This window comes from Paramisgurnus dabryanus, chromosome 21 (genome assembly GCF_030506205.2).
Source record: "Paramisgurnus dabryanus chromosome 21, PD_genome_1.1, whole genome shotgun sequence".
Taxonomy (NCBI): Eukaryota; Metazoa; Chordata; class Actinopteri; order Cypriniformes; family Cobitidae; genus Paramisgurnus; species Paramisgurnus dabryanus.
This window is the reverse complement of record NC_133357.1, coordinates 24,889,553-24,914,751: the sequence shown is the minus strand read 5'-3', so window position 1 is coordinate 24,914,751 and position 25,199 is coordinate 24,889,553. Positions and strand designations below refer to the sequence as shown.

Genomic DNA, 25,199 nt, shown 5'->3' with positions numbered 1-25,199 from the left:
CGTCGTTTTGATATTTTCGTGTAATTAAATCATTTAGTTTCGTTAGAGAGAGCAAACATTTACAACTGAATGTGTCTTGTGCCTGAATTCAGCGGAGCTGAACGCGCGTCACGTCACAGAGCAGCAGGTGTCAGATTTCATTTATTTCTGTCAGAGTTTGTGAGGTGAGCTGACTGACCAGATGATGACAGAAGCCGTGTGCTTACTCGTTTTTGTTATAATATACATATATGATGTTTAATATAAGCAAGATCGTGTTGTTGTTGTGTTTTTCATCAAGAAAAATATTAAACCCATCATTCAAGGAGCGCTTTTATGGAGAAGTAGCCGGTTGCTCGGCTTGGGACTGGCGAGTTCTGCGAGAATTACCTGCGCACATTGACTTAAGCACTTAAGTAAACCAGCTGTTGCACTCGCATTGCACACAAATTCATACGTGATTTAACGCAGCGTACGCAAGCAATGCATTCAAACAGTTGCATAATTCAAAAGTGAAAGTAAAATGTGCACGTCTGCATGCGCATTTATAAGCCCCTCCCACCCGGGGATACCGGGATCACCGAGTTTGTGACGCACCGATTAACCGGTGGGAAAATTACGTCACCGCGGCAACCCTACCCTCCAGTTTTTCGGGATTCCACGGTCGCGGCATAAAGTGCAAAATCAACAATATGTTGCGTTATTTCGGGATCCTGCATAATTTGTTATTTCATTGCAAAATAATCCCAAAAATGAAAAAGGCCTCACATAAATGCCAATAACCAGGTGAAGCAATGTCACAATTCATTTCAATGTACTGTTTTGTAGTCCTTATATTAAGTTGTCAGGAACTTGAGACACAAATTAAAGGCATCTGTCCACTATCATCTCATCTCAGCTTTAGCAAACATGTGACCAAACTGTTCTCCTTTCAGGCTTTATACTTGAACGCTCACATAGACACATAATAACATACAAGTAAACACACATTTTAGGGAAACAGTAGTTTTAGACTTGTGGATATTGTGCATTACTGTAGTAGTCATTTTCAAACGTTTTAAAGAGCGCCCCTTCAAAAAAAAAGATTACATGACGCACCTGTCAGTGTGGCGATGATAGATTGATTCATATGTTCTTATTAATATCAAACATTTGTGACCAGTCACGGAAAGTAGGGACACAAGTCGGATCTGGGGGTTTTTGAGTTCAGAATCACAGATTCTGAAAGTGCAGTTTCTAAGCTCATGGAAATCTGATAAGATTTGGAGAAGTTGTGGCCATTGGAGTGTAACACATTCAAGAAACAGAAAGCCGAGAAAATAGAGACGGAAAGTTAAACCCTTCTCCTGCCGGGAGAGACAATAGGGCTCATTTACATCTCATTTAGCTAAGCCATACCCCCTGTAAAGCCGTTTTGAGATACAGATGTTCTAGCATCATACATAGTTTTTTGTGACAGAAGTAAAATAAAATAAAAAATAAATAGGACTTTTTACCTTTGTGTTGATCACAAGTTCAATCCAGTCTGTTTCAGATGTGTGAATTATCCAATGACCATTTTGTCCACAAATGCGTATAATCCGTGAAATATAGATATGTAGTCTATTGTTTACATCAGATTTCGCATGAATGTCTGGTAATAGAATATAATATACAATCTGAGGACTATTTATGTAACATGTAAGGGTATATGAGATTACACTCCGTTAAACACATGAACCCGCCTTCAAAGTTTATTTTATTGTATTTAAAATAGGGAGGTAGTATAATAGATCATCCAAACAGCGCTGTCGAAAACGTGACGTCCTTTAGAGATGTTACCAATTGCTCCCTCGTTCCTCCATCAGCCAGTGACTTTATGGAAAATATTCATAGACAAAACATGTAGCCAATTATATAACGAATTCAACGATCTCTCGCGAGAGCGGCACTTTGACGCCGTCCGACTGCAGCGCCGCATAAAGTCGAGCAAGCCAGTGACGCGGCTGATGTAAGACGCGAGTGACTAATATCTGTTGCGCCCCAGCTTTTTTTTGTGCGCCTTCGTTTACAGTCTGGGGAGATGCACACTGTAAGTTTGGAAAAAAAACTTAGCAAACATGTCTGAGGGACAGGTCAACCGCGTCACTACAGTCACGTGACTTCACGCGGTTCACAACAGAACCGAAAGAGAAGACCATGCTGAATATAGTCGTAATTCTTGTTATTTTTGGACCAAAATGTATTTTCGATGCTTCAACACATTCTTACTGACCCACTGATGTCACATGGACTACTTTGATGATGTTTTTATTACCTTTCTGGACATGGAAACCGTACATAGATTTTCAATGGAGGAGACAGAAAGCTCTCGGACTAAATCTAACGTTAAAACATCTTAAACTGTGTTCCGAAGATGAACGGAGGTCTTCCGTGTTTAGAACGACATAAGGGTAATTCATTAATGACATTATTTTCATTTTTGGGCGAACTATCCCTATAAAGTAGCCACGCTGTTCCCTTTGAGGGCGGGGGCAAAACAAAAGCCGCTTATCCAGTATGTAAATACACACAGACAATGACCCCCCCCCCCCCCCCCCGCTACACGCTAGAATCTCAGGAAAAACAAGCCTATTTCAACCGAAAAATGTACGCTTTTAAATATACAAAAATCTCAAACATGGAGAGGCTGCTTCGTGATCTCAACTAACAGATTCTGCAAAAAAAAAAAAAAAAACGAAAATCACACATTTTGAAAAAAAAAATTCTTTCTCATTATCTCGAAACTTGTGCTGCCGACTTTTCCGTGACGGGTCACATTTTTTAAACATTTATGAAGCTTGAAGTGGTTAATTATTTTAAAAACATTTTCTTTAAATCATCCTGGCGACAAAGTTTTTAAAACCACTTTTATTTATTTATTTGTGATATTTTTATTTAGTTTCTCTGTTCTTATTATATCACTGACTGTTTACTTAATTATTTAGTTACTTGATAACTTCTTTATAATAATTTAATATTAAATAAGCATTAGTATCCTATTTATAGAGGGGAAAAATCGCAAATTTCTGGAAATTATTGCCGCAAAATAGTCATTTTGATCTCAAAATCACAAAAATAAATCGCTAAATGCTGGACGGACTGATTAAAAGACATATTTATTTGTGTAGTATTAAACTGTACATGTCAGTACAATTTTAAGGAGCATACGCGTTACCATGCGTTATTAGTTTTGAGCAGGAATAACAAACCTGCAAATGTCGCGACTGGCCAATCAGAATCAAGCATTCCAACGAGCCGTGTAATATGGCTAGTAGACACCAGGCAACCATACAAAGTGTCCTGATCACATTGTGGTCACAGCTGGTTTGAATGTAACAGTGAGTTATTTACGGTAAAACACGAATCCTCTGCATGCATCACATAGTTTCTGTGTAGTATCTTTAGACATAAGAACATTTCTCCTCAGCTTCTATTGCTTTGATGATATCTGATTCAGCACACTGTCTGCTGTCTTTGTCTGGTTTGGCTTCCTCATGTCTGACTGGTTTAAAATGTCTAGTTGATTTGTATTTGTTTCCACTCTGCTGTTCTTCTGAGCATCACGCTGTCTTGAGTTGTCAAGGTGACAAAGTGCACAGAGACAGGCCGTGAATGTTATCAGTGCATTAGAGGAAATGCAGGAAGCCGAACAGAAGAGTGTAAACCTCAAGTCAAAATTAACCAATCGCAACACAGATTATATATTCGCAGCTATTAGGTCTTTTATTTTTATTTATGAAGTTTGATTAAAAAAAGACAATATATGTTAGATATTTTATACGAGAAAAAATCTAGTTATGAGAAGCTCGGATGCAAATGCTGCTAAACGTCACCTACGTAAAAAAAAAGAGTTAATGATATTGATCGAATACTCTCTGTGCGTAGGATACGTTCCCCAAATATTTTCACTTCGAATCTGATTAATCCTCAGAGCTCTTTATATAGATCTCTGTGCGTAGGATACGTTCCCCAAATATTTTCACTTCGAATCTGATTAATCCTCAGAGCTCTTTATATAGATCCAAAAGATACAAAGTATGTGATCCAAATTTAAAGGGGACAGAGAATGAAAAAACATTTTTACCTTGTCTTTGTTGAATAATGGTAGTCTACCCACATTCACAAACATACAAAAAGTGCTAAACATGCTAAATATCTCAGTCTCATAGAAATTCCTCTTTTAGAAATGTCAACCAGAAAACAGCCCAATCTGAAAAAATGATGCTTATTATGACATCACAGGCATCTCCCTGCCCCTCCACTTTAAAATAATTTGCTAAATTTTTTGAGTGACAGCAAAGTCAGCCAATCAGTAATGAGATTGCAAGTTAAGCCAGTAGGGGGAGCCAAATAGGTGCAAAACCACTTGTTTAAAATCCCCCACCCTAATAGAGCTATCTGAGAGAGGTTTTTAGGAAGCTTCCTTAGGCATTACAGACCCAAACAAAAAAATTTTGTCTACATGTCACATCACAGAACAAGGATAAATACTCTGTTCAATCATTCTATGTCACCTTTAAAGGAATAAGTTACCCCAAAATGAAAATGAAAAAGTGAAGCGATGGGTTTTTAACCTTGGGTCAGTGGTCAGCCAGATTATATCGTTTAAAATGTAAATGTTTCTTTACAAAAACCCATCGCTTCACCTAACAGGACTCTTTTTTTTTGCAGTTTCAAAAATGGGGCACTATCCAATGGCATTTTAAAGCTTAAAATAGCTAGGATATTATTTAATACAACTACAACTGTGTTTGGCTGAAAGAAAAAAATAATATACACTTAGGATAGCTTGATCATGACGGGCAAATGTTTATTTTGGGATAAATTATTCCTTTAAGGATTTTGATAAGAACTCAAACATTCACTGTAAAAACAAACGCAGCTTAATAGCACTAAAAGCGTTTCACTGGCTCGTAATCATAGGGGAACCATTTTAAATGCCATTTAGCACCTGTGTAGAACCATATTGTGCTCTGTAGAACCATAAGTGGTGTTAAAGTAGTGCTATATCACCCCGTATGGTTCTACATAGGTGCCATACTTATAGTACCACTTTTTTAGAGTGTTTCTACTCAAATTATCCTAAAACCAATTTCAGGCTAAAATAAATCTGGTATTAAACACAGATCATTATGTCTATATAGTCGACATAGTAGGAGCAAACTTAAACAATATTTTTTCTCTGGGGTATTATTATAAAAATCCCATGCAGCATATTACAGTAAAAAACACACACGCGCGCGCACACACATGCACTCTTTGAAAGCAATACTGTGTGCACATACAGAAATTTAATGGTGACACAGATATCTGTACACAGCTCAGACACAGCACACAAGCTGGTTGGTTTTCTTATATCTCTTCCTCAGGTATGCTAGTTGCCATGGTAACCGTCTGTATCCGAACACAGTTTTTCTTCTTTTTTCATTTATTCTGTCTGCTCATCACATTTCTGTATTAAGATGAATGCAGTGCATGATGGGTAAAGGATTAATGAGTGTGAAATTGCTCAAAGTTGACAAACACCTAAATGGATGACCTGATTTCAAGCAATTAACTCAAGAATATCACTCACACCAGAGACACAAATATAAACGAAATCACATTAAAGTACATCAAGTGTGCTTTTACATTTGTTGAAGAAATTGTGAGTGGTGCTTGTTCATACACAACATTCCACCACAATCATAAAGTGTTGTGGTTGTTTTCCGAATAAATCATTTCGATACATTAATTCTCGTCACAAATACTGAAATCTCTGACCCACCTCAATGTTTTATGAGACGACAACGTATCAGGATACTGAAACAGTATATACTTTTTGAGACCATGAGGCAATTCATAAATTAGTTTGACTGATGATATGTCATTCCATCTTACATTGAAATTGGCCTAATTATATGAAATGATATATAATCAGGAAAATTATACAGTATAGTTATATTAAAAGCAAAATATAAAACTTTAAACCTAATGTCAGCAGCCTCCCACTGTCAGAAAAATTGTCAATTAACGGTCCCCAGCTGTCACTGGGGTGGTACAATTTTTAAAAGTACACCTTTGCACCTAAAAAGTTCATATACCTCAGAGGTAAATATTGATACCAAATGTATGCATATCATACCTAAATGGAACATACATGTATTAGGACCTTGTTTTAATGGTACTGACCCAGTGACACCTTGAGACCATTTTTGATTGTTTTTTTCTGACAGTGAGCAATTGCGACTGGCAAAAAACTTCAAATGGTATAGAAGTGGAAAAAAGCCCTTAGAAGAGCGATTTCTCCTCTGGCACGCTTGCTCAGTTTAAGATATCCATGCTTATTCATGGCATATATGTGCAAAATGAGAGTATTTCTGATTATAACCCACAAGACATACTCAGTCTTTGCACAGTCAGTCCCTTGTGTTTTGTTTCAGATAGCATTTTATATGTAATAAAAGTCTCATGCTTGTGTCCCACAAACAGACTTCAGTTCATGAACATGATCCAGTTTATTACTGGATCCTAAAATTTATATTCAATGGCATAAGTTGGCCACAAAACAGTAGTTTAATTATACAGTTTGTAAAGTCATTACACTATAAAAAATCAGGGGGTGGACCTCAGTCTAAAGTTCAGCGGAGTTACTTTTTCAAATGTCAGGGTTGTGTTACAAAACCTACTTAACAATTTATGCCTACTTAACAAGGCATTGTTAGTACACTACTGGTGGGACAGAAACTTTATTATTGCCACCTTCTAATATACAATTTTTTGTCTTTAATCAAATGCAATGCATACTGTATATCCTATGGACGTCAGTCTTATGTGCAACAATAGTTTTTTAATCTATTTGTGTGCAATGTGTATTTGCTCCCTATTTATGGCACTAGAGGTATTCACGGGTCCACTTAGATCGGAAAACCAGAGGTCCGACCCGAAAAGGTTTCATGTGTGCCTTGGACATGGGTCTGGTATAATACTTGTGGCCTCGGGTCTCTGGTCATTTATAATTATTGTGTTTTTGCCGAAGAGACCCGAGAAGACCCAAACTATCTTGCGTGTATGTAGTCTTGCATGCTTTAGTCTTTTTGTCCAACCCCCCGCCCTGTTTGCCAAGAGTGCTTTTGACATCTTGTGGCTAGCGGTAGGTTCATTTTCGTTATACCACGTTTCGTTAAAATGTCTTAAAAATAGGCACCTGAGCAAAATGTGTGTCTGTTGACTCCACACCTTTGAATTATTTGAAAATAATGCACACCTGTGGTGTAACAGCATTCCGATTCATGACGCATCACCACCTTGGGTGTGCATTATTTTGTTATAACTCAACAGCCCATCGTCAATTATTCCTTACTTGAGCCAGGCCTATCAATCAAGTTGAATGCACATTGTAGTGTTTACCTTGGTGTTGTTGTCAGATAAGAAATGAAAATAAATGGAGCAGCGGGCCAAATCGGTTGTGAGGCCAACAGTACTTTCTTTCTGTCTGACTGGTGTATGCAGGTCAGACTCAGGGCTAATTTTGTCGGGTTTTTCTTGAGTTGGGTCTTACTTAAAAAAAAAAGATTTATGCACATCAGGTTTTGGTAAAAAGTGATTTGGGTCATTTCGGTTTGGGTGCGTTTCTTTGGACCCGAAAAGACCTTTGTATGGCACTTCATATCAGTCACTTATGAGGTTCAGTTTTAGTTTAAAAAGATGTCTTTATAGGTGGTAGAGGGCAAGGCATTAAAATAAAGTTAGGGTATCACAGAGAGATTTATAACCCTTATTTAATGTAGCCATACATTTGCATGTCTGCCAGTACAGTGGCTGACTGTTTATATTGGGTTCATGTTACATGGGCTTCAACAGCTTCACTGTGAAATAACAATGTCCTCTGTGCACTGGACAGGGGTCATAACTTTACCACCAGTAAACTCTTCACTGGCTCTAGTGTTCATGACAAAGGATTACACACATAAGCGTTCATTTAAACACTTAGGATCTCAACGTGTGGTTAATAATTAGTTAGTGACATAAAGTTGCCAGATTTAGTTTTGCAGTGGGTGAATTTCCCGGCATTCACTACTTGAATAATTTTCTGAGCCCACTCAAAAATCCATGTAACTATCTTTAAAATGTTTTTTTATTATTATTTTTGAATGCCATTATAATATCTCAGACCCTGCAGTGGTGCAGTCTCTCATAAATATGAAACGGTCAATAAATATAAAAAAGCATCTTCTGATTGTGTTTGTCTTTTTGATATGTCATGGGGGGAGATATTTTAGATATTCAGTAGGGGGTCCCACACTTACGCCCATGTTCACTGGAGCGGGCCAGGGAATTCTGGCGCCACCGTGTGCAGCTCTCGCCTGTTGCTATAGCAACACCAGCCCACAAAGCCATCGGCAGAGATGCAAGTTGGTTTTGAACTAGACAAAGACATCTCGTAGGAGAGTGCATGTGGGAGTGTGCGTGTATTTAGGTCAGTGGTTTTAAGTGGGAATAACCATTGGTGAGACAGTAACACATCAAGGGCCCTTATTACAATTAGGTTTCATTTTGTGTAAATGACCCTTTTTGTTAATAGATGAAAACAACATATTGATAATGGATATGAAAAGGATTTTATAGGAATGGTTCACCGAAATATGAAAATTCTCTCATGATGTACAGTATGTGCTTTTGAAGCTTTGCCATGTGAACCCCCAAATAAATAAGTACAAAAATGTACTATGATGATATCATGGTTTAGTGATGGCAATACCATGGGACCTTGCCATTTGTTATTATACCTGTATGTTGTTTATCATATAAAATGGTATTAAAATGGCTTCTAAAGTTATGTTTATTGTGATTATTTGCCAAGGTTTTTCATAAAAACAATAGCAAAAAGTGAGCTTGATTATAGTTTCTTGTCTTATGTAGGACTGCATATCTGATAACAGCCCATCATAAGACAGTGAACTAGCTTTAGCTTTAGCAAAGTCCCTTTCAGGAAGTCATAAAAACTGTATGTATACATCATTAGCAGCTATTTCTTTGGGAAGTTGTCCAACATATTGGAAAGGCTGAGCATTAACCAGTGTTGCCAATTCTGCAGTGGTCACTTTAAAATTGTTGGATTGTTTTCCTGTGTGTGAAATTTAGTTTATCGGCTGTCAATATTAGGGTTGTGCAAAAACATTGATGCAGCTAACTATCGTGATACATTTCCCCCCTATAGTGTAGCGATATTTCAATCTCTACTATCGATATTTTGGGGGGAAAACCATCAAATCCCTCTGTGTGCTTCAAACAACCTCCTCCGCCGCTGTTGTAGTTGTCACTGTCCAGTTGTTTGTCATATACGGCCATTTGGTCAAGGTCTCAGAAGATAGCGGGAGTGAGAAAATGGCAGAAAATGTAAAAACACTTTTTACTTTTGCTTTAAAAAAAGTAAAAAAAAAATTCAGCTCTGTTTTTTTACATTTTTGATAAAAAAGAAAAAGTATCGCAACATGCAATGTATTGCATCATATTGTGATACATTGTATCATGACACATGTATCGTGATATGTATCGCATCGCGAGGCCCTTGCAAATACCCAGCCCTAGTCAATATTAAGGTAAGATTATTTTATTTATGAAAATAAAGTGTTGGCATTTGGGCTGTAGTCATTAGGCTAGATTTAATTGGCCATTGGATTGGTTTTGTTGTGCAAATCTGGCAACCCCGTTAAGATGGTCCGTAAACATTTAAAAGCAAGATGACCTATGTGTCTGCAACCGCCGTTATACCCTTGTTTAATCAGACGTTGTAGACCCAAACATTGTAACTGTTAAACTAACATGATAAAACAAGACTAACACGATAACACAATAGGCTATTAAAAATTGCTATAGTTAAACCCACTTTAATATTTTGCATGTGAATTTGTATCTATCATGAAAAAATGTCGTTGGAATGGTCTAAAAATGTAGTTTTCATATTTCACATTTTATTTAGCAGTAATAACAGTAATTTATTAGTTTGTGACAAGAGTATGCAGCAAACCGTTGACACCTAGTGGCTGTTGTTGGTAAAACCACTAAAAGTGTAACACGTCTCGTTTTTTGTGATAATGTTATGTATAAAATACGTACTTTATTGCATTATTTGTATTTATTACAATAAATGTAAACTGCTATAACAATTTTATACTTTACAGTGATTTTTTTAAAACAAGACCAAGATTAGACTTCTATATAAAAACACATTAATTTGAAGGTGTACATTACCTTTTCACCCCCCCGCCCACTCAAAAAGGGCTGCGCCAGTTAAGAGGTTAAAAACATATAATATTAAGTTTATACATATACAACAACAACACATTCTCACCTGTGAAAGGTTAGCCCATTTTATTTGGGGGGATGTAAATCTTAAAGGAACACGCCCACATTTTGGGAATTTAGCGTATTCACCATATCCCCCAGAGTTAGATAAGTCCATAGAAACGTTTCTCATCTCCGTGCGTGCTGTAACTCTGTCTGACGCAGCCCCCACTAGCTTAGCTTAGCACAAAGACTGCAAGTGAATGGCTCCAGCTAGCATACTGCTCCTAATAAGTGACAAAAAAACACAAACATTTTCCTATTTATGTGTGGTGATTTGTATAGTCACACCGTGTACACATAACAAAGTCATATGAGACACAGCCATCTTTTAACCGTATACATACAGGGAACCATATTCTCAGAAGGCAAAGCACTGCTACTTGGGCAAAGTGATTTGCTCAAAGCACCCGAGAAGCCCCTGGTGAGGAGCAGAGAGTTTGGTCAGTTGTGCAAATCACTCTGCCCAAGTAGCAGTGCTTCCCCTTCTGAGAATATAGTTCTCAGTATGTATACTGTTAAAAGATGACTGTGTCTCATATGACATTGTTATTTGTACACGGTGTGACTATACAAATCACAACACATAAATAGGAAAATGTTTTGTCACTTTTTGGGAGCAGCTTGCTAGCTGGAGCCATTCACTCCCAGTCTTTGTGCTAAGCTAAGCTAGCAGGGGCTGCGTCAGACAGAGTTAAGGCAAACACGAAGATGAGAAAGGTATGTATGGACTTATGTAACTCTGGGGAATATGGTGAATAAGCTAAATTCCCAAAATGTGGGCGTGTTCCTTAAAAAAAAAATTAGCAGAACCAAAGTCACTTTAATAAAATCTTCTGCTTTCAGTGGCCCTATTTGCAAGTCATATGTCAGTCATACTGTATAAGACCAAATCCTATACCTCAATGATGAGGAAGACAAATATTCTTAAAATTGCCTGCTATGGTCCCAACAAAACCATATATTTCCAACAATTAATCTTGACTTTACCTTCAATTTTGTTTCTCAAGCTCAAATTGCACTAAAAATTACTTTCAATCCAGTTTCTCCAGCAACTACTGTATGCATGCACACTGGTTTGCAAGTACTTCATAACACTGGGTATTACAGAGCACCTTGTCCAGAGATTAATGATTAAGGATTGGCTCTTTTTAATGGAGGGCGGGACATCTCTTGCTTGAGCAGCCATACTGAATGCACTTTTTATTACCATTTATAGAAAACACAGTGCACCATCTTGTTATAATCTTTAGCATAAATTTATAATGCTAAAATTTCAATCTTTCATTATTGTTCCACAAGATGAAACTTTCTGTTAGTATTTCTCAATTATCCAGCCATTGGTAGGCACTTTTCCCAACCACAGGATCAAGTAACAGGAGGAAGAAACTCTAACTACCTGTGCTAACTACCTGCACATGACAATAATGCTTTTTGACACACGCTGATATCTCTGGTGAAGTGACTTGCTCTCATCTATATTACAATTAAACCTTTTATTTCTGTTATCTAACATAAGAAAATGATCTATCTGCTCGTGTCCTCAGGTAAGGTTAAAGCAGACATATCATGCTTTTAAATCTGTCCTTTTTACATATAAATCATCTATTTGTGGTCTATGTAAAGCGAAACTGCAATGCTTGGGTCTGAATTCCTCATTATTATAGCCCCACAGGCCCCCTTTCTACCCCTTTTCTGATGTGCATCTGAGAGCAACTCGTTTTGGTACTGTCTTTTTAATGCACGTCATACCCTGCCCCCTCTCCAGGTTGCAGAGGTGACACTCGGTTAAACTCCACCCCGTTCGGCCATTTTTGTAGTTTTATAGCAGAGATACGATTATCTAGCTGCACAGAAACTTTTTATTTACTCGTTATTCACAAAATGTCAACAACGGAAGACTTGTCCATCCAGCCTTATATGTTCGCGCCAGAGTCGGAAACCGACTGAGAGGAAAATGAAGACGACGAACCTGCAGAACAACGTCTTCATATGGAGGTATCGCAATGGTGTGAGGCTGCAGCCTCCGGAGGTCGCATATCTAGGCTGCATACGTCATCAAGACGGTCTTATTTCAGAATATTAACAATTATAAAGTTTACTATTATTCTTAGTTAATCGTAAGTTGTTGTAATATGCTCATGACTTGCAAATGTGATGCTCAGTTAACTTAAACCAGGCTTGATGCCCAAAAGCGATCTCCGCATGCTGCAGCCTTCGGATTGAGAAACAGCACTGCTAAACCATGACCACCATGTACTTTACTTTTTTACTTTAAGTTATAAACTGCTTACCGAAGGGCTCTGCTCGTCGTCTCCAAAGAAAGAAGTAATTGACCCCTCAATCAGACGAAGTCTATCGGCAAATCCTTCTTTATACTGGCGGAGATTGGTGAAGTAGTTATCCTTAAAGTGCCTCGGGCACACAAAAATGACTTTACCCACAGATGTGAGTACATTTCTTACGCTCTCGTAACTTCTGCATCCTTGAGCTTGGACTACAATATCGCAGCGAGAAATATAAAATGGCGGATTGCACGTAGTGTTGGGCTGGAAGTCGATGTCCTTATTTAGCAGTTCCGCTGCAAATACTGTGACGTAATTGTTCAAAAAACGTAATAGATAATAGAAAAATCAGAACCGGTTGGAAAATATGACCAAAACAGAATATAAAGATATCAACAAAGCACCTGAAGAGACTAATTTCAACTTTTATGTACTTATAAACACTACAAATATACAACAAAATGCATTTAAGAGCCAAGAAAGTGGATTTAGCATGATATGTCTCCTTTAAGGCCAAGTAAAAGCGACCTGCGGTTGGTTCGAATCACGTCAGCGTGCAGAAAAAAATTACATGGTAAAAATATCCCATGATCCCTGCAGCACGGTCATCCATCATATCTAAGTTGTGGGGCGTAATTGAGAGATTTGGTTGCTCTGGGGAACAGCGAGTGACTAATGTATTTTAGGATTGAGACACAGGATGTCTCTATCACATTCTCTTCTTACTCATTGGCTGATTTTTCTTCTCTGACAGGAGGAGAGAGTCTCCTGAACTTTATCATTTATTTCATGTATAAAACATTGCACACCACACCCTTTTTTTTCTCTGTTGTGTTTGTCTCTGTGTCTTTGCCTCACCGCTGGTCTGTGGGGGTTTATGAACTGAATTTTTTTGTAACCATACTCTTTGATGCGAGAAACTGTGAATATTGTTATAAAACTGAATTCATACTTATATGCAACCGGCAATATCAAGCGTGGATTTTTAACCATATCTGTCATGTTGTAATATTTCTACATATAGATGACAGTGTCCTAAACCATTACAGTATGTATAACCAGCCTTGATCACATAAGTAATAAGCAGCAGGACAATTTGCGTTTACCAATAGAGTACATAACAAGGCTATATGTTTTAGTTTAGGATATTTTATGATATGCACCATATCTTGCATAGTAAACGTGCATGTTTAATAGCCGACTCTCTGCAGCTCATTTTTCAGGCATATTAGTTGTCAAGGCATAATCCTAAATTTCCGGTTTCTCGATCCTAAGGGGTCATGCAAGCCCTGGATAAGCTTTCACCTCCACACACACAAGAAGATAGACGTAAAACCTCACTAAACTCATACAGGACGTCCTGTGCTGCAGGTAGAAACCCAAGATCCCAACGGGGTCAAAGGATCACGGTGCTGAGAGTTGCCCTCAAGCAATCTTTATTAGTCAGTTAGGGGGTCTCTGATCCGTCTTGAGACCCGTGGAGAAGGTTGTAAAAAGGAAAAGATGTGGTTGAAAAGGAAAGTAAATATGTGTCAGAGACCTCCTAGCTAACTCAACACACTGAATCATCACTTAAACTCTGTATGCTACTTTAAAAACGGTCTCTATCATAGCAACTTTAGTGACTAACATCCATTTCCACTAAATTAAAAGCATTAAGCGCTTGTGTCAGATAAATCATATTAACTCAGTGTGACCTCTTGAGTCAGTGAAGTACTGGAATAACATGCCAGTGAGCAAAGTATTCATCAACTTTAAACATTTGTCCAAACCACTGACGTCGTACAAAAATGGTATAATTAAAGGTATATTTGATGTCCAAAAGCATTATTATTTCAATGGTTATAATTTATTGTCATGGCCATATACGTAAATGCTTTATAAGACTCCCTTCTCTCGAATACCACATCCCAGCAACAAGCAATAGTTAGTACTAACAAGTCAGGGTTTTGGATTGTATAAACTTAATGGTTGTTCATGTTAATGTTGCTTGAAGCAACTTATCAAATCTTTTTTTTTAATAAATCCGTTTTTAACTGTATTAATGAAAACAATACAGAGCAGTGTCATAACTTCTATAAAAACAGAGAACTGAGGCATAAAAATGAGTTTTTGAAATATATAGACATACATTACATCACAGATAGATGCACACAGGCCGTGTGTTTGGTGAGTCAGATGAAGATGTTTTTGCCCTGCACTTGAACTTCACAGACTCCCACCAGTCAGAGGATTTGAGCCGCGCCACTCTTATGCATCGGCCATGATGTGCATGTGTATAATATAATCTAATAATATATTGGTACCCACTCATGGATTATTAAATTGGTATATCTTAACACCTCAAATAGTGATTCGGTTGTTTATAAATGTGGAGGAAACATTAGCAATGGTTTCTCATCTTTTCTCATAGTGTATAAAAGATTCCTCTGCTGTAAAACTGTAAAGCTTGGCATTGTGGTTCGTAATGAGGTCACAGATAAGTCAGGGGCTTTGGAAAGGTCAGGCTCCGTTAACTTGCCTCTTGCTCCCTCTACAGTACAATACATGTAAGTGCACTTGGCTTTCTTCCACATTGTGATTATAACACTAATTTGTATCTTAATATATTCTTGCCATACTCATATACATTTAGCTTCATGCAATTGGCAGACACAGTGTCTTACAGTACTACAGTGTGTTACAAGGTAAATTTGTTTGTGTGTGTGTGTACCCCTGGGTTTGAACCCACATCCTTTGCACCATTAAAGCAACTTTCTACCACTGAGCTATATAAGAACACAGACGTAACTTAGATTCTGTAATGGGGGGTACAAAATTGATATTTTAACTGCTCTGTAAAATATTTATTCATCATTGTAGTGAATTTTGTACTGCATTTTTAATGAAAAATAATTGTTTCACTGATTTTACTAATGAGAATCTAATAGCACATTGCGGTAATGAATATCTTGGGGGAGTTGTGCTTAATTGTCATGAAAATAATCTTATAATGCAAAAACTTAATGATCCTAAATGATTACTTTATTTATAGCAAAATCCTTTAAATACTTTGGAACATTTGGCAGACAAGTTTATTCAAAGCAACTTACAGTGCATTACAAGGTATCATCATTTTTCCACTTTTTTATATATTTACACTATAATTTTTTTGTTGTTGTCTTAACAAATGACATAATATGATAAGAAACTTTTACTTAAAAACATACATATGTACAATATTTGTGTTATGCACCAAAAAAGAAACTACAAGATAAACTCAAATGCATGGATAAAGTGAATTGAAAAAAGTTGTTTTAACTACAATTAAAATGAGATATATATATATATATATATATATATATATATATATATATATATATATATATATATATATATATATATATATATATATTATATGAATAATATATTTTACTATTTTACAAAAACTATACGTAAAAACATTGAGAATTACCCATAAGCCATCAAGATATATATATATATATATATTTATTTATTTATTTACGTATGTGTATCTTGATTGTGCTTATTTAGACGCGTTGACCTGACCATGTTTTTTTTTAATTAAAGAATTAATGAATTTGTTCTTAAAAACAAGCAAATAGTCAGTAATAGAAAACAAACACGTAATATTTTCAAACAGCATGTGAGTAAATATGTTTTGTGTCTTTTTGTGCTATAATCTTTTAATTTGTAATGCCTAAAAGCATGTGAAAAAGTCGTTTGTGATGACACAAGACTTGGCTTGCACACTTGTGATTGGGTTAATTTTACTTTGCCCAAAAGTAACAAACAGAAATGCATGAGTGTAATGGTGACAACGAGTTGAAAACTGCAGGTGACATGTCCCCCGTGTCCCCCACATGATCTACACCCTTGTAATCACGGCATCATTTTCTATAGTATATATAGCACAAGTTTTTTGCCCAAAGTGTTGCCCAATAAGGAAAACATCTAATGTACACAAAGAACTTTCATGCAATTAAAAACAATTGTAATAAGTTCCCAAAAAATCCCATACTTCAAAGGCCAGACTGAAGAGATGAGTCTTCAACTGCAACTTAATAACTTCTAGGGATGGAGCCTGGTGAAAGTTTTAAGAGGCAGACTGCATGTTTTATAGTATAGGAACTACAGAGATTTTTCCGGTTGCCTTTTGACTTTTTTATGAATGAGGAACAGCCAACAACAGTTGGTTTGTCAATCTTAATGACCTAACTGATGTGTTATGCTGCGTTTACACCAGCCGCGGTAGAGGCGGCAAGTGCAGGTCATTTACATGTTAAGTCAGTGCAAAGATGCGATTACACACGAATTATTATCCTGCCGTGCGGATGGCGCAGAACGCGCGGTGTGTTCCCCGGGAATTGAGCGTTGCCGCAGGAAACACGCGAGTTGAAAAATCTGAATTTCGTCGGATTTCCACACCATGTTAACCAATCAGGACCTTGTTGTAATAGTGACGTGATTACAGGAAGCAAGCGGAGTGGCGGAGTCTCCGTAAGGTCGCAGAAGCCCCTCCCATGACGCGGATTTCCGTGTGAATTTCTTGAATGATTAAAATTTCACGTGCAGCTTTCACGCGCGGATGAAGCGAGTGAACTCACATGTTCAAGCGGCAAACTAGACGCGGCTGGTGTGAACGCTAATAAGACTAATGTTGCGTTTACACCAGCCGCGGTAGGGGCGGCAAAAACGCGCTGTTGGCGCGTAGTTGGACGCTTGAACATGTGAGTTTACTCACTTCATCCGTGCGTGAAATTCTAGTCATTCGAGAAATTCACGCGGAAATCCGCGTCATGGGAGGGGCTTCTGCGACCACGCGGATACTCCGCCACTCCGCTCGCTGTAATCACGTCACTACTACAGCAAGGTCCTGATTGGTTAACGCGGCGTGGAAATCCGCTGAAGTTCAGATTTTTCAATTTTCCCACGTCAACGGTCAATTCGCACGACACGCCGCGCATTCCGCGCCGCAAAATAATAATCTGCGTGTAATTGCAACTTTGCTTGACTTCACATGTAAATCACCCGCGCTCGCTGCCTCTACCGCGGCTGGTGTAAACGCAACGTAAGAGATTTTTAAACGTAAGGACAAATTGTGTAGTGCATTAAAAATCAAAATAAAACTCAATCCTAAACTTGACTGGGAGAGAAGATAGTGTAGCACCAGGGAGGGGGTCAGTCAGAGGCCTTTATTTATCAATATGTGTGTTCCCTGGGTTTGAACCCATGACCTTTTGTGCTGCAAATGCACAGCTATACCACTGAGCTATACAGGAGCACATAATTGCTCTGTAAATGTCTCTGTTTGCATCAGCAGATGTTAAAAGTCATTAGAATCTGCTTTGTCTCTGTTTCCTGTCTTAAGGTTAATTAAAGTCTCACGTCGGTCTTCTGACTGTGTGTGTCGGTGAATGTGGTTCTAATGTACCGTTGTCAGAGTTCATTTACAGATCGCCGCGGGGTGTAATTGGGGTTCTTACTAAATAGGCGGAACTTTGATGAGTCACGGTGTCCTGTGGTATCTTCTGGATGCTGAACATGAAGTCATCTCAGCAGCTGGAATCCGTCAAGATTCTCCTTACTCAATAGAAAGATCAGACCTGTGGACTTAATTTAAACCAGCGACATTACACGCATAATAAACCATAACAGACCTCCACCCTCGTGTGGGAATGTGTCTTTCTGCAACCATGCAGCACTATGGTTGGTCTCTCGAGGGCTTGTCGCAATCCGTTGTGGTCTGTCTGTATGTGTGTGGGTTTTGTGGGTGTGCCCTGTGTTTCTGACATCAGCTGATTTTCCAGCAATGATTTGTCTTAGTTTATCTGAGAGAATTGACTGCAGTGTTGATAAGAAATAAACCACAGCATGCAAAAGCCTGAATATTAATGCATGATTGATCTCCGACCTAAACATGTACGTGCATGAATTCATGCAAGTATACTTGATTGTCTTTTTTCTGATTCTGCAAATAACGGTTTTTTGAAATGAAAAGGATGATAAAGGTTATTTTAAAGGAACACGGTGACTTTTTGGGACTTACATTTACATTTACATTTTGTCATTTAGCATTTTGTCCAAAGCGACTTACAAGTGAGGTAAACAAAAGAAGCAATTATGGCAACATAAGAACAGCAATACATAAGTGCACTGGAAATAGTCTCATCAAGTCCAACACAATATACATAGCCAAGGGTATGTTAGTAATTTTTTTTTTTTTTTTAGATAAAGAGGAAGGTAAATAGAGAAAGAGATAAAGAGAAGGGTAACTAAAGATAGTTAATCTGTAGTTAGGAAGTTAGGTAATGGTGGAAGAGATGGGTTTTTAGCCGAGTCTTAACTCTTTCACCGCCAGCGTTTTAAAAAAAAAGTTGCCAGCCAGCGCCAGCGTTTTTCATGATTTTCACCAAAGTTTAATGCCTTCCAGAAAATGTTCTTCTTTAAATATATAAACATACAATATGCAAAATGAAAGAACAGACCCTCTGCTTTCAAACAAAAAAAACCGTTTCATCCTACCTTTAGTGGTTCTTTTGCAATCAGCTTTTTAATATGGGTAGGTTTTTGCAAAAATACCATATTTTGAGCAAAAAGCAGAGATAATTCCATTTTTGTGACGGACTTTTCATAGAGAGCCGATTCAGAGCGATCTTTAGAACAAACACGGACATGCAGCCGCTTGCCATAGGGCAATACTTCCGGTATTGCGGAAAGACGGAAAATCTCGTCATTGGCGGGGAAGCGTTTTCTCTTAATTGACGAGATATCTCGTCAATGGCGGGGAAAGAGTTAAAGACAGCTACAGTGTCAGCTGATCGTGTCACGACCGGCAGATCATTCCACAGTTGTGGGACAGTTCCTGAGAAGGTACGCATTAGTGTTTTCTTCCCTTTTTGAGATGGTACCACAAGCCGTCGCTCGGTGGCAGAGCGCAGTGATCGAGAGGGTACAGCTTATTCAGAGACTTGACTTGAGCTTATTCACCGTATCCCCAGAGTTAGACAAGTCCATACATACCTTTTTCATGTCTGTGCGGGCTGTAACACTGTCCCACCACTAGCCTAGCTTAGCACAAAGACTAGAAGTAAATGGCTCCAGCTAGCATACCACTCCCATTTTTATTATTGGGAGCAGAATGCTAGCTGGAGCCATTTAGTTCCAGTCTTTGTGCTAAGCAAGGCTAGTGGTGGGTGCGTCAAACAGAGTTACGGGACGCATGGATATGAAGAGGGTCTAACTCTGGGGGATACAGTAAATTGGTCCCAAACGTCCAAAAAAGTCGGAGTGTTCCTTTAAGGAACCATTCAGCCAAAAGGGTTCTTCTATGGCATCATAAACAACCTTTATTTTTTTTAAGAGTGTTCCTAAGATTATATAAAGGTATGAAAGAAATGATTCTTGACTTAATGGTTCTTTATGGAACCGAAAACGGTTCTTCTATGGCATCACTGTGAATAACCTTTTAAAGACCTCTGACGTGTCAAGATTTTCTGATCCAACTTTGGTGGAAAATAATTGAAAGCTATAGGATGAGTTTGAAAAGTAACAGTTTTCTACGTTTTTTTACACTCTAAAAATATTGAGTTGTTTTAACTCATAGTTGTGCCAAATATGGGCAAACGCAATTTTTATAATGTAGAAGGCCAGTGGGAACCTAAAATGTTTAACAGAGGTCCAGATGAAGGGGGATGAGCTGCGGCTGGAGTTCTGGTGACAAACCTTATCTCCTCTCTCCCACACATCACTTATCTCAAATGGACACAGATTCCCAGAGGGACACACATGTTCCATAGCAACAGACATGTGGGCAAGTGCACACAAACTTTACAGTTAAATCACACCATGATGCCAGGGGATCTGTATTATTGTCATCAAAGCGATTATCTCATAAGCTTTGCGAGTTTTTATGTGTTGGGTGTTCAATTGGCTAGCACACATGAAGGGTATTTTAGTGCAAGGAAAAACTTATATTCAATAATTAACAAAACAAATTTGCTTTGTACTGTTTTGTCAATTATTAATTTTGAGGTCCCTTGTTCAGTAGTACACTATTTGGAAAAAATCTGCCACTGCAACAGTATCCTTTTAAAATTGTCCTAAAATGTATCAGTTTGGAACAGATATGTATACATTTGGTACGAATATGTACCTCTGAGGTACTAATATGAACCCATTAGGTCCAAAGGTTTACTTTTTGAAAAAAAATGCCGCCCCATTGACATCTAGGGACCATTATTTTAATCATTTTTTCTAACAGTGTATATTAATTTTAATGCAGTTTTAAATGGATTTCATTGTGTCAAATAGGAAGTAAAGGTAGTAATTTAAGTAATTATAAGAAATGTGACACATTTTAAGCAATTGTTAAATATAGTTCCCTTTATCCAAAGAGGAGACAAAAAACATTCCTAAGTTACATTAGAGGTTGGCTGTACAATCATTTATGACCCTGCTCATGTCAAAGATTGAAATCAATGATTGAAATCAAACTTGATGCTTTTAATCTTATAATAAGATTGAGACTTTAGCCTTTTACAGGCAAGGTCACATTTCCCCATCTTTAAAACAACAAGATTGCATCAGTCACTCCAACATTATTATTTGCTAAAATTCTACATCAGTAATTTCACCACTTGTCGTGGAAACTAAAACAGTTGTATAGACATAGCAGTACTGCTCTTTACTAAATCCGACACTTTTACAACTTCATTTTTTCCCACTTTCCTTGCCACCTCGGAACCCACAGCAAATATCCGGGCTTAGTTTTCCAGTCTATAACTCTCCGTGCTGTGAATGCTTTTGTCATTAGTGGCTTCAGAAAGCCCTGATGGTGCTTTAACTCGGTAGAGCATCTCTGTTCTAATAAACCATTTCAACCAGAAGCAAAATCTGGATTTCTCGCTCCACCCTTTCCAGCATCTCTGTGGAGATCTGCACTCGCAAGCATGCAGATCTTCAGCCGTGGACTTTTTCCCAGTGGCAGCATTATGTTTGAGCATGCATTGGACCATCTAAGTGGATGAGGTAGTCATTTTGTTTATGTAAACATTATAGGTGTTTTTTGAGGAACTGAGGAAATGTATGATTAATAATAAACTTTGAGCAACAGTAACAATAGGGCTTAGCAAACACACCCAAGAAATGATATGTTTCCAAACCTTTGTTCAAAAATGATAAGGATGTGCACCTTTTTTTCCTGGCTTGAGAAATAGTAGCTCGCTGGTGCAGGACTGACAGTTGAGAAGAGTGTGAAAAGATAGATGCAGAGAAGAGATGTTGAAGAGCACTCAGGCAAACAAAGCGCTTATGTGTGTTGAGGAGTTGACCTGTGAGTCGTCTGCCTCTGGTTGTTGCCCAATCCCAGTCTGCATGTCATAATATTATGCATCACTGCTGTCTGCTTCTACATCTACTGTACACTCAAAATATTCTGGGTTGTTTCAACCCATGAATGCATGAAATATGGACAGACCCAACCGTTGGGTTAAAATAACTTTAGAAATGCTAGGTTAATTTTAACCCAGTGGTTGGGTTTTTCCATATTTCAGTCATTCATGGGTTGAAGCAAATCATTAAAGCGGTTCATTGAGGTTTACTTTAAATATTACTAAAGTATTTTTCTTGAAAAACGTTGAAATTTAAGTTATTTATGCCACTCTTTTTTTCATGCTCTGATTTGTGTGCTTCCCCTTTAAGAGCATTCGGCCTGACTTGGTGTCCCGCCCACATTTATGATTAACCATGATTAGTTTGTCAATATTTCACTCATTCATGGGTTGAAGCAAATCAATAAAGGAGTCATGACATGTGTTTTTATTATTTTATTATGTTTTCTGAAGTTAACTTATAATATTACTAAAGTTTTTGGCTGAAAATCATTCAAATTTAAGTCATTTATGAACATTTTTCATGTTTTTTATCCTCTGATTGAAAGGTTCAGTTTTTCCAAATCCCATTTTTCAAACCCTAGTTAGTACCTGCAAATACCTGCAAAATGATAAAGCTCAAAGTTCACTGCCAGGCAATATATTTTCTTTAACAGAATTCACCTTTTAAAGCCTACAGCGAACGGCCAGTTTGGACTACAGCCCTCTACTTCCCTTTTTGACTAAGCTCCGCCCACAGGAATATGTCAGTCGCCAGCTAAGCTCAAACGGCTCTGCTAAACTAAGCTGCTGTCGAATCACAACACACTAAACAAGCTACACAATCAAAACTCGTTACGTATTTCTGAAGGAGGGACTTCATAGAACAAGGAAGGCAGCAGACCGTTTTTAGGACAGTGAAAACAACGGTATAGTAAAAGAAGTAAATTGTATGAAAAATACGTGTTTTTTACATGTGAAACATATACACGTGTTATATTGCACACTCTTAGCACATCAAAGCTTCAAAAACACAGGAAGAGCGGGACCTTGAACAAGTCGGATTTGTGTGCTTCCCCTTTAAGAGTGTTGGCCTAGCTCAGTGTCCCGCCCACTTTTATCATTGACCGTGATAGGTTTGTCCATATTTTACTCATTCATAAGAAACACAGCATTTTAAGTGTTTGCTTCTTTCTCTGCCACATTCTATCAAGATAGATTTCACCAAACAATGTTCTTAAGCTGTCATTGGGGTGGTGCCCTTTAAAAAGATACCATTTAGGTACAGCTATGTATACATTTGGTGTCAATATGTACCTTTGAGATACTAACATGCACTTTTTGGTATCCATTTTCTCTACCATAATGACTTGACAGAGTACTTCTGCTTTGTCACACACCCTCCCATTGTCAAACTACTGTACCACAAAACAAGCTCTGTTTATATCCCCTATTGTGTCACATTTGTCTTCGTCTGAGTTCTTCGCAAACACTTATCTTCCACATGCTATTTCTGCATCTAGTGGCTTTGTTTCTTACAACGCCTCACAGTGCTTCTGCAGTAAATCACAAATTTCTTTGTCTCTATTCGGGTTGTTTTCTCTTGCTTTCTCGAGGGTTTTGCGCTGATGGCATGTTGCTGATGCAGTGCTGTTGACCTCCCATCATGCCCTCAGGCTCGACTTCTCTGACATTTCTCCCACGATCTCAGGTGAATTCAGGAATCATGTGACACTGACAGATCCCACTACTCCTCCATACAGCTGAAGGTCGTCGGTCATCAAGGACTCGTCTTGTGGGAGGCTGATGTTCCACGTGGACGAAGGTTGACAACCACCCATTGTCCAGTACATGCCCTGACTTGCGGGATGCAGGGAGTGAGCAATGGAAAAACTGTCATTATCCAGGAATGTTGTCAATCAAATATACTCCCGTGGAGATTTTAGCAAAAGACTTTGAGCCAGACTATGGTTTTGGAAAAATTTCATGACAGGTTCCTTAATGGGATTTCGTGTTCCTCTTCGAAAATATGACCTTTAGGGAAATGTAAATGTGAAAAAGTCCCAAATGGAAAAGAACCATGCTTTGGAGACTCTGCTGTATTATTACCGTCTGGTTGGTCTATCAACAGCTGTATTTAAATGGATTTAAAGCGCGTTTCTCTCTGTCTGTAGTATACTGCGGCTATTGCATCATCATGCTGCTTTATTCATTACCCAAAAGGTTTTCCTCTAGTATCATCATTATGGACTTCTCAAGGCTGCCACGTTACAAACCGAGGATTTCTTTTCCAAGAAATCTCAAGCACTCATTCTTTTCTTTTTTTGGTCCAAGCATTAAACCAAACGTGCAAATATTAAGATTGGATCCAGGATTAGATTTTGTGATGTGATAACCGAGCCCCTATGCAATAATACTCTGAAATTGTAAGGCCTAAATCCGCCTATGCACCACAAGGAACCACCTTGGTGGGGAAAAGGGGTACAGTTTGAGTTTTCCTGCCTGACTTCCTCTATACCAGAGAAACCCTCCTGCTGAGACTTTGCAAATCTTCACTGTAATCTCCCCCTATTGTTCCTGCCAGATCTTACCCCCTTCCTCAATTGCTGTGGTCCTTTTTCTAAATGCGCATGTACTATGGAACTGAATGATCCGGAAGGTCTCTAATCCTCTCTCAGTTCACGAGAGGAGCGTGATCTGAATGGAAGGGGTCGAGAGTGATTAGAGAAGCTGGCAGCGTGTCCTTAAAAGTGGTGGTTAAGGGGGGTTGGTGGTGGCCTCCAAATCTGTGGACTTGCCAAAAGAATCTTAACATGAGACTAAATTAGCCTTAGAGGACTTGACATAATGGTGATGATGTGGGGAACCAAGAAGGACTGTAACAAAGTGTCCCGGCCTCTATTGTGGTGAACTTTGACTTTCAATTAAAAAGATGGCCACCCTTGTAAATGCTCTAACCTCTGCAATCATAACAACCGCTTCGTAAGTGGATAAAGACTTAGGTGGGCGGTTTACAACTCTTGTACTTGTATCAAATTGTCAATCGCTTTCCCAAAATCCATGCATGCTGGTGTTGTCAAGAGCAGTTGCAGGGGAAGTATATGTTTCGTCGCATAAGCTATTGTTTGGATGCAAAGAGACAGCATGAAGAGATATGTTAATCTTAAAATGCACGAAATAAACAAACGGGTTGCACATTCATCAGCTAGAGTCTGAA

At 38.2% G+C, this 25,199-nt stretch overlaps 1 protein-coding gene across 7 annotated transcripts in view; it reads left to right on the top strand.

Annotated features, from left to right (window-relative positions):
- The window catches only part of nav1a (neuron navigator 1a), a 177,230-nt gene that overhangs the window by 83,582 nt on the left and 68,449 nt on the right, over window positions 1-25,199 (top strand). The gene's annotated exons all lie outside the window — the stretch shown is intronic.